General features: G+C 38.2%; 1 protein-coding gene across 1 annotated transcript in view; it reads right to left on the bottom strand.

Moving 5' to 3' along the window:
* The window catches only part of LOC113476640 (catenin delta-2-like), a 254,882-nt gene that overhangs the window by 149,093 nt on the left and 94,338 nt on the right, over positions 1–11,451 (bottom strand). The gene's annotated exons all lie outside the window — the stretch shown is intronic.

Genomic DNA, 11,451 nt, shown 5'->3' with positions numbered 1-11,451 from the left:
ACTTCACACTGAATTAATTAAACCCCACATTCATCAGTCTCTTGTAATACAAAACATTGTATTTGAGGGCATCATTTTTTTATTTTTTCTTTTAAACTTCTGCTTCACAGACTGCATGACATGAAGCTATGAAACTGCTGTCTTACATACACAGGCATCTAGAAAATAAAACACTCAAAATTTTTAGAAGTGCGTATAGAAATAAATGGCAAGGTTCAAAGCTAAAGGCTCCATGCCTAGCCTGGCCTCCAGCATGGACAACTCCAAGGCTCCAACACGTTACAAGCAATAACTTTATGTACAGGATGACTCCTGTTCAATGCCAGCAAGGCTCATCATACACCCTGAAACCTGAGGGGTCTGAGGTCAAGGATCAAGATGCCCAAGGTGGAAATGAGGCTCAAGCAACATTCAAGACAAATTCCTACAACCTCGCACAAGGCCCCTGTAGATGTACTTACAGCCTCTAAAAGATCGTTATCATTCTTCTGCGTGGTGCAAATGTTTAAGTAACTCAATTACTCTGCTGAAATCAAAAAGACAACTTGCTCTGGATGATTTCTTGCTAAAATGCCTTATTCATTCTGCACATTTCAGTTGGTCAACACCTGTGTGATCTGAACACTGGAGGAAAACAACTCTGTGATTATTTTGTATACAAAGACCCTGTCAGGCAAAATAGCCTTCCTTTTCACATAAGTATGAGTTTCATATTCAAATACTTCACGTGAATAAACTATCAGCTCAGACTCCAAAATGAGCCCTTCCCTTCCCAATGTTTTTAATGAAACTAAATGTGATTATTATACCCATTCTTTTTTTTTTTTTTTTTTCTTTTTTAAAGGCAGAGTACACAGTCTTCATTATTTGCTGCCAACATTTAGGTAAAAGGCTGAAAGATTGGACTAGAGGCTTGCATTTTAGCCTTTTCTATAAATTCCATATAAAATCCCGATCATAAAGAAACTTCTCCTCTCTACTGACAAAGGGCCGTCCCCCTTTTCTGAATCACAATGACCACGTACCTAACACCTGCTATCATTAATATATACTATTACTGATTTGGAGTCATAAAACTGTTGTGTACATTTCAGTACTCTTCTCTTAAAATGTCACAGAGAAGCTGAGGTCACTTTTGCTTGGTTTTATAGGACATGGTATAGTCACTGAGGAAGGAAGAGCGACATTTCAGGGTCTGAAAGGTAAAAAACGCTGACTTGGCTTCCACGAACCTTCCCTGGGTTTATCTGCACTCCCCAGGGTTGCCCTCCACTCCCCCCTCAAAAGGGAACAGAGGGAAGATACAGAAAGTAGCTAAGCAGACACTTCTTTTAAACACCTGCAGAGGCCAACAGAGTAATAATAATTTAAAAAATGACACAATCCGCTACTTCTCCCAGAAATGTTTGTAAGGGTTAAACCCAACAGTTAACTGTATTGCTAAAATTCTAAAAAGAGGTGAAATGCTGCTGGGGGCAATGGCTGGAAAATTACATTGTAAAGCCCTTTATTTTAGCTCCTAAATGGCAAACCTACTAGCTTCCTTGTAACTCTGCCAAGCTCTAAGTGTCATTTAAGGAGAGCAATGTAACAATTTCTTGTTGTTCTCCATTGCTGCCTAGGATGTAGAGACTGTGTATGATAAATTAAAGGTCACAAATAAACGGCAATTTAATAGAAGAAAATCTACTCCACATGAAATAATATCTTCAAGGGGCAATTAATTACACAACAGTCTGAGCGCGTTCTCTTTCACTGAAATATTGTCAACAGACATCCCGTTTCATTTCAATGTGCTAATATGCATCACCATCTCAGGAAAGCTCTGTTGAAAAAATAAGAAAACAGGTACTATAAAGTCATTGCATCTATTGCAGCAGTGCACAACACACATGTAATTTTGCAGTATATTTAATAGAGAAATTTAATATAACAATAAAATTCAAAGGGATTTTACTCTCACTGCCAAGATCAATGATCGGTATTAAAATGGATTGCCACATATTCATGAAGTTGTTGTTCAATAATTTGACACTTGTACAAACTGCCGTCTTTATATAAAGGGATCCTATCTCATAAAACTGATTGATGAAAGTGGACGAAAACTACTTGCATTCTAAACCCATATACCCTTTAGAATATGTACTTTTTCTGTTTCACCAAAATTCCTGTACACTTAAAACTGATCAGATCCTCCAGTGCTCTGTTGATGTTTGACTTACGGTATGCTGAAGGTGTGTAAACTTTGAGAGTTTGGAGATGAAGAAGTAGAAGGAAATCCTATAATGTATTTTAGGCTTTACAGTAATACTTACTCAAGAAAAACTGCCTTTAAGTTGGTATACTGAGAAAGAAGGTTAGGTGCAGGATTTTTCTATTGCTTATGCAGCACATGAATGGTTATCTCTGAACCACAATTCAGTGGTTTTATGCTAACATCCACAACTTTGATCTACACAAATGCACTTTCCCATCCTTTTCTCAGTGCTTCTTCAAGAAACCGTTTAAAACATCTCCAAACTTCAAGACTGTAGCAACTAGGTGGATTCTGTATCATTTGAATGAAAAACATCAATAGTCAAACCTATGTTTTTCAGAAGAGATGAATCTGTAAATGTTTCGAGGCAGCTAAAGTTAAGGGTCTGCTTGTGCTCTCCTTAATGTGTCTAGTGAGTGAACAGGATGCATGCACAGGATAAACTGCTGTACAAAGCAGAAATAAGATTATTTCATTTAAAGTTACACAAATATTTACTGGGTTAATTTGGTAATGGTTCCTATACTGGGATGTGTTATTTTTTTTCCTACTAAACTCCTTCTAGTGCACATTTAGCTGTTCCTCTGCTTGACAATCTATGAATATGCAGACAGAAATTGCTCCAGGATCACTCCCTTTACTAAGATTTTCTGGTTTGTGACATTAAAGTTACCATGAAATAGCACTGCAAGCACTGCAAAACTGAAGATGTTTTCCAGAAGCTCAGGCCTGTGTCACAATCTCTTATTGTGTTTTGCTCATCTTTCTCTCTTGATTTGGTAACCCTGTGTGGGAGACCACTCTAACAAGTAACTTCTGTGTGATACTGTGCATGGTGGCTCTGCAGATCCCTACATTTCTCTTCCATGACATACTCAGCTCAAGCCAACAGTGTAAACAGGGAATTTTGTTCTTGCATAATAAATGAAGAAAGCCTTTCTCAGGGTCTGAATAGACAGTAGTATATAGCACTTATTTCCACCAACTTTTGCTCTTTATGTTCTGCAACACTAATGAATAGCAGAATTCTTTAAAAAAAAATATTACAGGCCACAGAGTCTTTAAGACTTACTCTGCTTCACTGTCTGTGGGAATAACCAATTCAGAAACACTAAGAAAGAAGAGAACATGCCTAAGCACTTGAAGCTTAGCTAAGCAACTTTCTTAGAAGAGCTACCAAGATATTTCCTACTCTTTCATATAAACTTTATAAGTATTCCTGAAAGTTTTTCAACACCCAGCAAGAATTTTGCAGAATATGATCAAATTTTAAGTAAATCAGCTAGTAGAAAACAAAACAATTTGAGAAGGGTTGGGCACTTCCATGACTTCCTGGAAACCAAAGTAAAACTCCCTCTGATTACAGAAGGAACAGATTTAGGTAAACTAGAATTACCATGGAGAGCTAACGCTTATGAATACTTAAATCCCAACTAATTGGGTTAGTAGTGGTTTCTCCAAGTTACAAAAGCATTTTCTGGATACATCGTTCAGAAAAGTATTATAAATTAGGATTTTCAATTTAAACAATTAATTGGAAGTTTCTTACCAGATTTCTAATAGCTACGCAGTCTAACTAACTATATGTCATGTTTTCTGTTTTAAAAGTAAGGTTATCCTTCACAACAATCAAATCTCGAGGGGAAGTTTGATAAAGTCAAACATCAAAAATACAGCTGAATTCTGGAGAGAAAAAAAAAAAAGAGAGAGAGAAGAAAAAGGATTTTGCCTTTTGCCAAAATTTACATTTGTCCACATAACAGCTTTTTCCTTTTCAGCTGTTTTCCTACTGTGGAGCCTGTGCTTGTGATACCTGAGAGTTCTTTTCTATTTCTTTTTTCTGCTGATTGTTTTAAAAGCAGTATGAAACACTGTATGATTATGCTATGGGATAGGTATACTAATGTGTCCATTTGCAATATGAAAACACTTCCCCTACTACCTTCAGCCAGCTTCATTTTCAGAATTGGTAATCTGGAGGCAGTATGTTTTATCATTCCTAGACTGACAAGCACTCCCTTTTATAGGATTGATAAATACCTCTCATACTGACAGAAACGACCAGCGAACCCTTAAAGGACGGTTATATGTAGTGGAAATGGCAAGCACATGACACAATGAAACCTGAAGTTGTCCAAAAATCACAGAGCTATGGGTAGACTGGTAAATGCACAGATGCTAGAATCACTTCATAATACACATAAAGTTTTAGCATTATTCTTGGTAATTGACTTGGCTGCCACCTAATTTCTGACTATCTGTGATTTTTAGATCATACAGAGTGGTTATTTCTGCTACTGTGCACATTTTGAGAAAGTAAGTGAGATTTTGTCCCCCCCAGCCTTAGGAACTTTTATCTCTATTTTCCTTTCCCATCTGAAGTTAGAATTACTCTTTTGTAACTCCCACTTTGCCTTGTCCCTATCCAAAAGGGATCGTTCACACACCTACCTTTTCATCCTTCTATAAATGCTAACAAAATGGAAACAAATCCATCTTGGATAAACTATGCTAATGTCAGTGGAAACTGTACCTAAATAGGCATGCTGAAGATAATCCTAGATTCACGAAGTGAACACGGATGTCTGCAACATCACATGGTCTGTGCAGAGCCTTGTTACAGAAAGCTGCTCTGAGCACTGTATAAAAGAAAAAGAGATGGGATGGGTAAAAAAAAGGGGGGAAAAAAAAAAAGAAGTAGGCTGTTCCAAATAGTGTAATATTATTCTTATTTTCTGCTGTTGATTTAGTCACCATCAGAACCATGGGGCCTGATAGATAACTTTAATCTCAAGAAACCCGTTATCACCTGCCTCTCAGAGGCAAAGCTCAATGGTCAGTGTTAGTCTGTGCTATTTAGAACTCTGTATTATTTAAAAGCTTTAATGCAAGCATGAAATGGTGGCACAGAAGCCATGACACTAGGGGAATTTATTCCCCTCTTGTTTTCACATCTTGGTTGTTGACCTATGCAGAGAAAACAGGAGAAACTGGAGAAACAGCACCCCCACCCCTACTGCCTGCCAAAGGAAAATTCTATTTCTACAATCTATGTGTGTTTATGGCTGTATTGCTATAGGCACAAATGATACTAGTTTGTGGTCTGTAATTTGTTAACAGTATTTCACCTTGAACTGCTCTAGTTAAACCAGAGGAACACTGCTGCACTGGTAGGCATGACAGCTGGTTAAGTCTTACAAAATATATCAGCTGTCTGTTCATGCATCAGAAAAATCCACTAGATGCCCAGCAGTGCTGAATACAATTGATAAGGATAAGAAGGAAGACTACCAACTCACTTCCCTTTCACATCAAAAAGTTGCTAGTAAAGATTTCCTGATGAACCCGAATTTCATTGTCCATGTCAATAGTTTGAAGTCTCACTTCACAACCTTCTGATGTATAATGCTAGCTCAAAATATTAAAGGAACAGAAAAAGAAACATCACATCATAGGCAGTGAAAGACCTTTTTTTTTTCCCAACTAGCAATATTATACTGAAGAGCTGATGAAGAAGGGGTGCAAGGTACCCCACGTGAGGAATGATCTTCTGCATTAGCAGAAGAAGCCCCATTGTTAGATCTCCTGTTCTAGCAGACCAGTATTTTGCACAACAGTAATGAAAGGAGAACGGGTGCTTCTGTTACAACTGCATTCATATTATGTCTCATCTCAACAGCTTGCCAGTCACACTGGCAATACAGAACAATGGAAAACCAAATTAATGAGAGGATATGCTTGGTTGTATAAAATCTCAGAGGACTGGGTAATGTGTGCTATTTTCCCTTCAAATAAAAGATTTTTTTAGTTAAAAATATATAAAGGAAACCTCAAAGTTGCCTTATTTAATATAAAGCAAAGTAAGTCCAAGGGGAAAATGGTTTATCAGAAAAAGACTAAATCAATATTGGAACTAACAAATGGAATGTGAAACTGTGTTATTACATCTGTGTACTCCACTGCTGGTGTGGTGATCAGTGACAAATAACTCATCGCCACAACACAAAACACTGCCTGTAACCCAATTTCACTTGCTATATCTTGTATGATGTATACAAACGTCAGGTAAAGTTCAACATCTGTGATGCTGAAGCTTTGTAATAGTCAAACATTATGATGGGTTTTCTATCAAACTAAAAAGAGTTCAAGAACCAAAGGTGTGCTCTGAATCTGCACAACAAGCAAACTGCAGCGTTATGTGTCATACACAGCCTTACATAGTGTCACTTCTTCAGCCTCTGAGTCACTTTGAACAAGTAGAAGGCTTTTTAAGTCTGACTTGGTGTCACAAGGCAAAGAAGAAATATATCCTTTTATCTGGGAATCATCTCTGACCAGGAAGAAAGACTTGCTGCTCACAACATGTTATTTTTCTTCTCTTTCTGAATATAAAAATACTCTACTGGTCTGGTAACATGAGGCTGCTATATACTCCCAAAAAGATCTTGAAAATTAAATTATAGAGCATGGTGCAATATAGAAGATGAGCACAAATGCGTTATTTTGTATGGAGAATGCAGATCTGGGTTTTCAAGCAAACCAGAATATAAACAGGTCAGGAGCTAGCAATTAAAATAAAAACATAACAGAAATCCATAGAGGGAGTGGGGAATATTGACAAACATGTTTTTCATTAGAAAAGACTTTTAATGTCAATTCTGAATTAAGAAAATCAATCAGAAGTGAAGATATACTGAGAGCAGCACCAGGAAGCAGCAGCAGTTCAACAGAGAGAAGCTGTGCAATCACTTTGACCTTTTGTCAGACACTTTACCAACTCTGCAGAAATGGGATATTAAGCAAATAGCCATAAACCAGGTTGAATTATTTAGCAACTGTGGGACTTCTTAATCATCCTGGGCGATAACCTACCTGTGTCAGCGAATCCAGCCGCACTGGAAAACAGAGTCTCCCAGAATGCAGCTGTGGTTTGAATAAGGAGGAGCTCTTTGGGAAAGCCAGAGTCTGTGTTCAATTCAATAAGCAAGCAGATGTAACTAAAATTTTAGAGGGAAAATAAAAGTGGGTTTAAAATCAAAGATATAGGGGCAAAAATTGGGGGAGGGTGTGAGTAAAAAAGCTGTTTCATGCTTCACTTCCAGTAGTTCCAAAACTCCACTTTTTGAAGATGGATGTACGCTACTGATTTTTTTTTTCCATGTATATTAAAACAGATATTATGAAATCATTGGGCACAGACATACTGTTAACAACTTCTCTTTTTCATGCAAAATTTCTTTGACAGCTTGGCATATAATTAATCACTTTTTAAAACTGAATGCACCCCAACACAGTGGACCTAATTTTTCAATCTGTCAGCCAGAATTTGTCATTAACAAACTTTACAAAACAGATTAAATACTTCACTTTTCTTCTCAGGCTTGTGACTTGGCAATGGGTTGAAGAAAATGTGTACTTCCAGAAAGATTAATGAGTCATTATTAGTTGAGATTAACCTGTTATATAGATTTAATGGATTTCTGTATTGGCTGTGGAAGTTCTCAGAAAAAATTGATGAATGATTGCCACAAATGAAAACAAGTTAACCTGATTGGAAGGAGTCGTGGAGGCTGAGAGAAAAACGGAGAACAGATAAAAACCAGGGAAAGAATCTGATGTTCAGAAATGTGTTTAAGCCATTGATACTAACGGAAAAGAGACAGGGGCACAATGGAAAAGAGACAGAGGCACTTGTTAATGACTGCACTCACCATTCCTTTTGGGATGACAGGCACATTACCCTTCACTTGTTACAGCAATCATATCAGGTACAAAACAAGTTTAATTCAGTGCATTCTTTGGGACAATCATGACTGTTGGCTATTGGGATTTTAGTTTAGGCTTTTAATCAGATAAAGAGAGAGGTGGGAATTTTTGTTTTCTCCAAAACAGTACACAGTGCATCTGTTTCATAAATTTTATTAAGGTTATAATGCTTTTGTAGAACAGGAAGGTAAGGAAGTACACTCACATACTATCAGAGCAAATATTCAAGGCCTCAAATTCTTAAAACAATTTGCTGCAAAAAACAAGAAACACTGTTACACACACCTGAGAGAAAGCAACTTGGCCAATGATTAACAGACCAATTAAGTGACTTCAACTTCTGCTAACATGCTCTAGTCAATCATGCGTTCACCCCAATAACTTACTTACCAATACTACATTTAGATAACATCCTGTCTTCACTCCGCAGATCCATCTTTCCTCTTCTCAATTTCTTCCTTTACCTTTTCTTTCCCTCTCATTTTTCTTACCTCCCTCGCTTAGATTAACTCCAGTTCCCTTAAGAAACAACACAAACATCCCAGCAACCCTCTGCAAGCACATTGTTCTCTCTGCTGGCATGTTATCTCTCTGCCTGTCCCTCAAACAAACTCAACAATATTTTGGGGAGAAAAAACACCTACTGCCCTTTCTGTACAGACTGTTGGAGACTATGTTGCTAGCTGCTCATAGTGTAGTAAGCATGAACAGCAGTAGTATATTTTTTTTAAAATCCAACTTGTTTTCTAATTGTCTCTTTATACCTCAAAATATGGCACAGGGCAATTAGCATCCCAAAATTGCCCATGCCCCCTAAACACCCAACCACCTCAATTCAGCCTGGAAGCCAGACCTACCACTTCCCATGCAACATCAACAAGCTGCAGTGCCAGACCTTCACAGCCCACCAGGACCGTTCCCCACTCACACTCCTGCCCACTGGGGCCAGGGGCTCCATTTCAGCTCTGCCTGGGGCACCCAGCACTGGCCCCAGCAAGGGATGATCAGGGAGCAGCAGGCCTGGGACTGCACTGGGAGGAGGGAGAGGGTGCTGTTGGCCAGGGCCACGTCCTCCCCAAGCAGGGTGCAGTCCTACAGCACATCTTTTATTTTTGAAAGGTGACAATATATATCACTGCCTACAGTATCCTTCACCCCACCTTTACCTGCTCGGTCAGCTATAAGTAACTGCAACCTAGTGGGTAATTATTTTTCTGTGCACAGAGTACTCCAACACGCTATTTTGTTCTCCCTCTTCACAAATTTCAAGAGACTTTGGTCATTGCCTCTCCCCATGCAGAGATGCAAATTTATTGTCTCCTTCCTTTTTTTGGCAACAAATTTTGCAAGAGTTTCTGCTTGTGCCCTGACCCATGCTGAGATGTCTGTCAGCCTTTACACCTTGCCTGTGAGTGTTAAATTCAAAATCTGTTCCCAAGCTTTTTGAGTATCTGCACTCGTGTGATATGTTTATAGCTACCAGTAAACCAAGCTGATACACTGTGCAGAAAACACTAGTGGAAACTACCTAATGATAACTAAGACACTGTTCGGTCTAAGAATTTATTTTTGATATTTGAGACCACATTATCTCTACAAACTAAAAGATGCAAAGTTATATTATGTTGATCCACATTAAGAGCTCAAACTGACCTACGTTCAAAATATTACGTGAGACTGGGCAAGAAAGAGTAGCAACACATTTCCCAGGATGTCTTATCAGAGTAAGAAAGCTAACCCTCCTAATGAGAACCTTTTCTGGCTGAATATATTTATAAAAAGAATGGTGAAAATATTCCCTAAACTCATGCTTCTTGAAACATCTTTAAAACACCTGGCAACAGCCGTATCTCAGGGAAGAATGTCTCCGTCCCTTGGCCTCCAGAGGAAAAGCGTTGGCTTTTGGGTGTGTTCAGAAAATGGTCGATAGGGCCTAATAAGTGAAACTGCCTTCTAAGCTTTGCTAGTGGCAGACAAAATTTCTCTCCACTAGGAAGTTATGGGAACTACAACCGGGTGTGACAGAGAACAGCAGAGAATGCTGCATGAAGAGAAGCAATTATATCTGCCTGAAAGAATTGTGAGACATATTCTGCATGCATTTGAGGAAATGACTTTATAAATTTCATTCATGGTGAGGAAGGAGACGCCTATCACACATTTCTAAACTAAAAAAAACCAAAACCTAAACTGACACACGCTGTTTTTCTTCCATTTATGGACTGGGTTCCATCCCCTGTGACCTAGGGAGAGCAATTCTGCTCTCACTCACTTGCAGGAATATCCCATACAGGTCAGCCAGAGCTATTCTGGAGAACAAAAGAAGAACTTATTCTAATAGACCCGCATGGCTTAGACAGCATGCAACTTGGCCTTTATTCATTTTAACAATAAAAATCAGTGCAAATAAACTGTTTAAACTCAGACTAAATAATCATGTAAAGAAGTAAGACTTGCACAATTTGTAAGCTCTGAAATAGGTAAATGTTTATGCAATATTGATATGCACACACAGCTGCCATACACATCACAGGAGTAAATATAAAGGCAGAAAGTGTTGCACCCATTTAAATTACCTTTTCCATACTTGAAATCTTTATGAAAAGGATACCTAGAGATTAGCTTAGAATTTACTGAATATAATACTATTTATAGCTGTAGGTAGTACAGCTTTCTAGCAGGTAATATGTGACAACCACCTCAAAATACCATGTTCTTAGAGACTGCATTCATACAGCAAAAATACCAAAAGAATTATCAAACTGTTGTGGATTTTTAATGAAAATATTTTTCTCATACTGAGTGAAACAAGCAGACTTCTCAAGCATCTAGAATTTCAAGCAGATGTAAATAAGCAATAATCGTAACTGATAATCATGTCCACATTTTGGCTCCCTCATGTTACTGAAGACAATGAGAAAATGAGGAATGGTTCAGTTAAAAGAAAAGTCTTTTACCAGCTGTTTAGCAGTAAGCAGTGGAATAAAGTCAAGTCTGGAGATTAATTCACACTACTTCTTAAGCCTAAAACAAATTACTTAGCCTGTGGGAACGCTAATTGAAAGCAGTGAATAAGGAGAGCATAGCACCCAGCGAGGGTATTTCTGCAGCTCCCATAGCCTGTGGGATATTCGCTGTTAGCATTACTGCAGGAAATCAGAAGTTAGTGATCATGGAAGTGCGCTCGTTCCTTGCTCATGAGTAGTCTTTCACGAAAAAAGACAATGACCTGGAAACACCATCTTAGATGTCAGCTATGTTCCTTAAACCGTTCACCAATTCATAAGCAACATCCTTTGTTGGGGTCCACCATGGGCTTTGAAACATTTTGGGAACCTGACACCAAACACTGTGGAACATCATGGATTAAAACATGAATGAGTAAATCTCAAGTCATTCAAATTGGCAAGGCCTTTTCTGGGGTTTTT

The sequence above is a fragment of the Athene cunicularia genome, assembly GCF_003259725.1.
Source record: "Athene cunicularia isolate RWA chromosome 2 unlocalized genomic scaffold, athCun1 chr2_part1, whole genome shotgun sequence".
In the NCBI taxonomy this organism is placed as follows: Eukaryota; Metazoa; Chordata; class Aves; order Strigiformes; family Strigidae; genus Athene; species Athene cunicularia.
The sequence above is the reverse complement of the archived record's forward strand: the minus strand, read 5'-3'. Positions and strand labels throughout refer to the sequence as shown.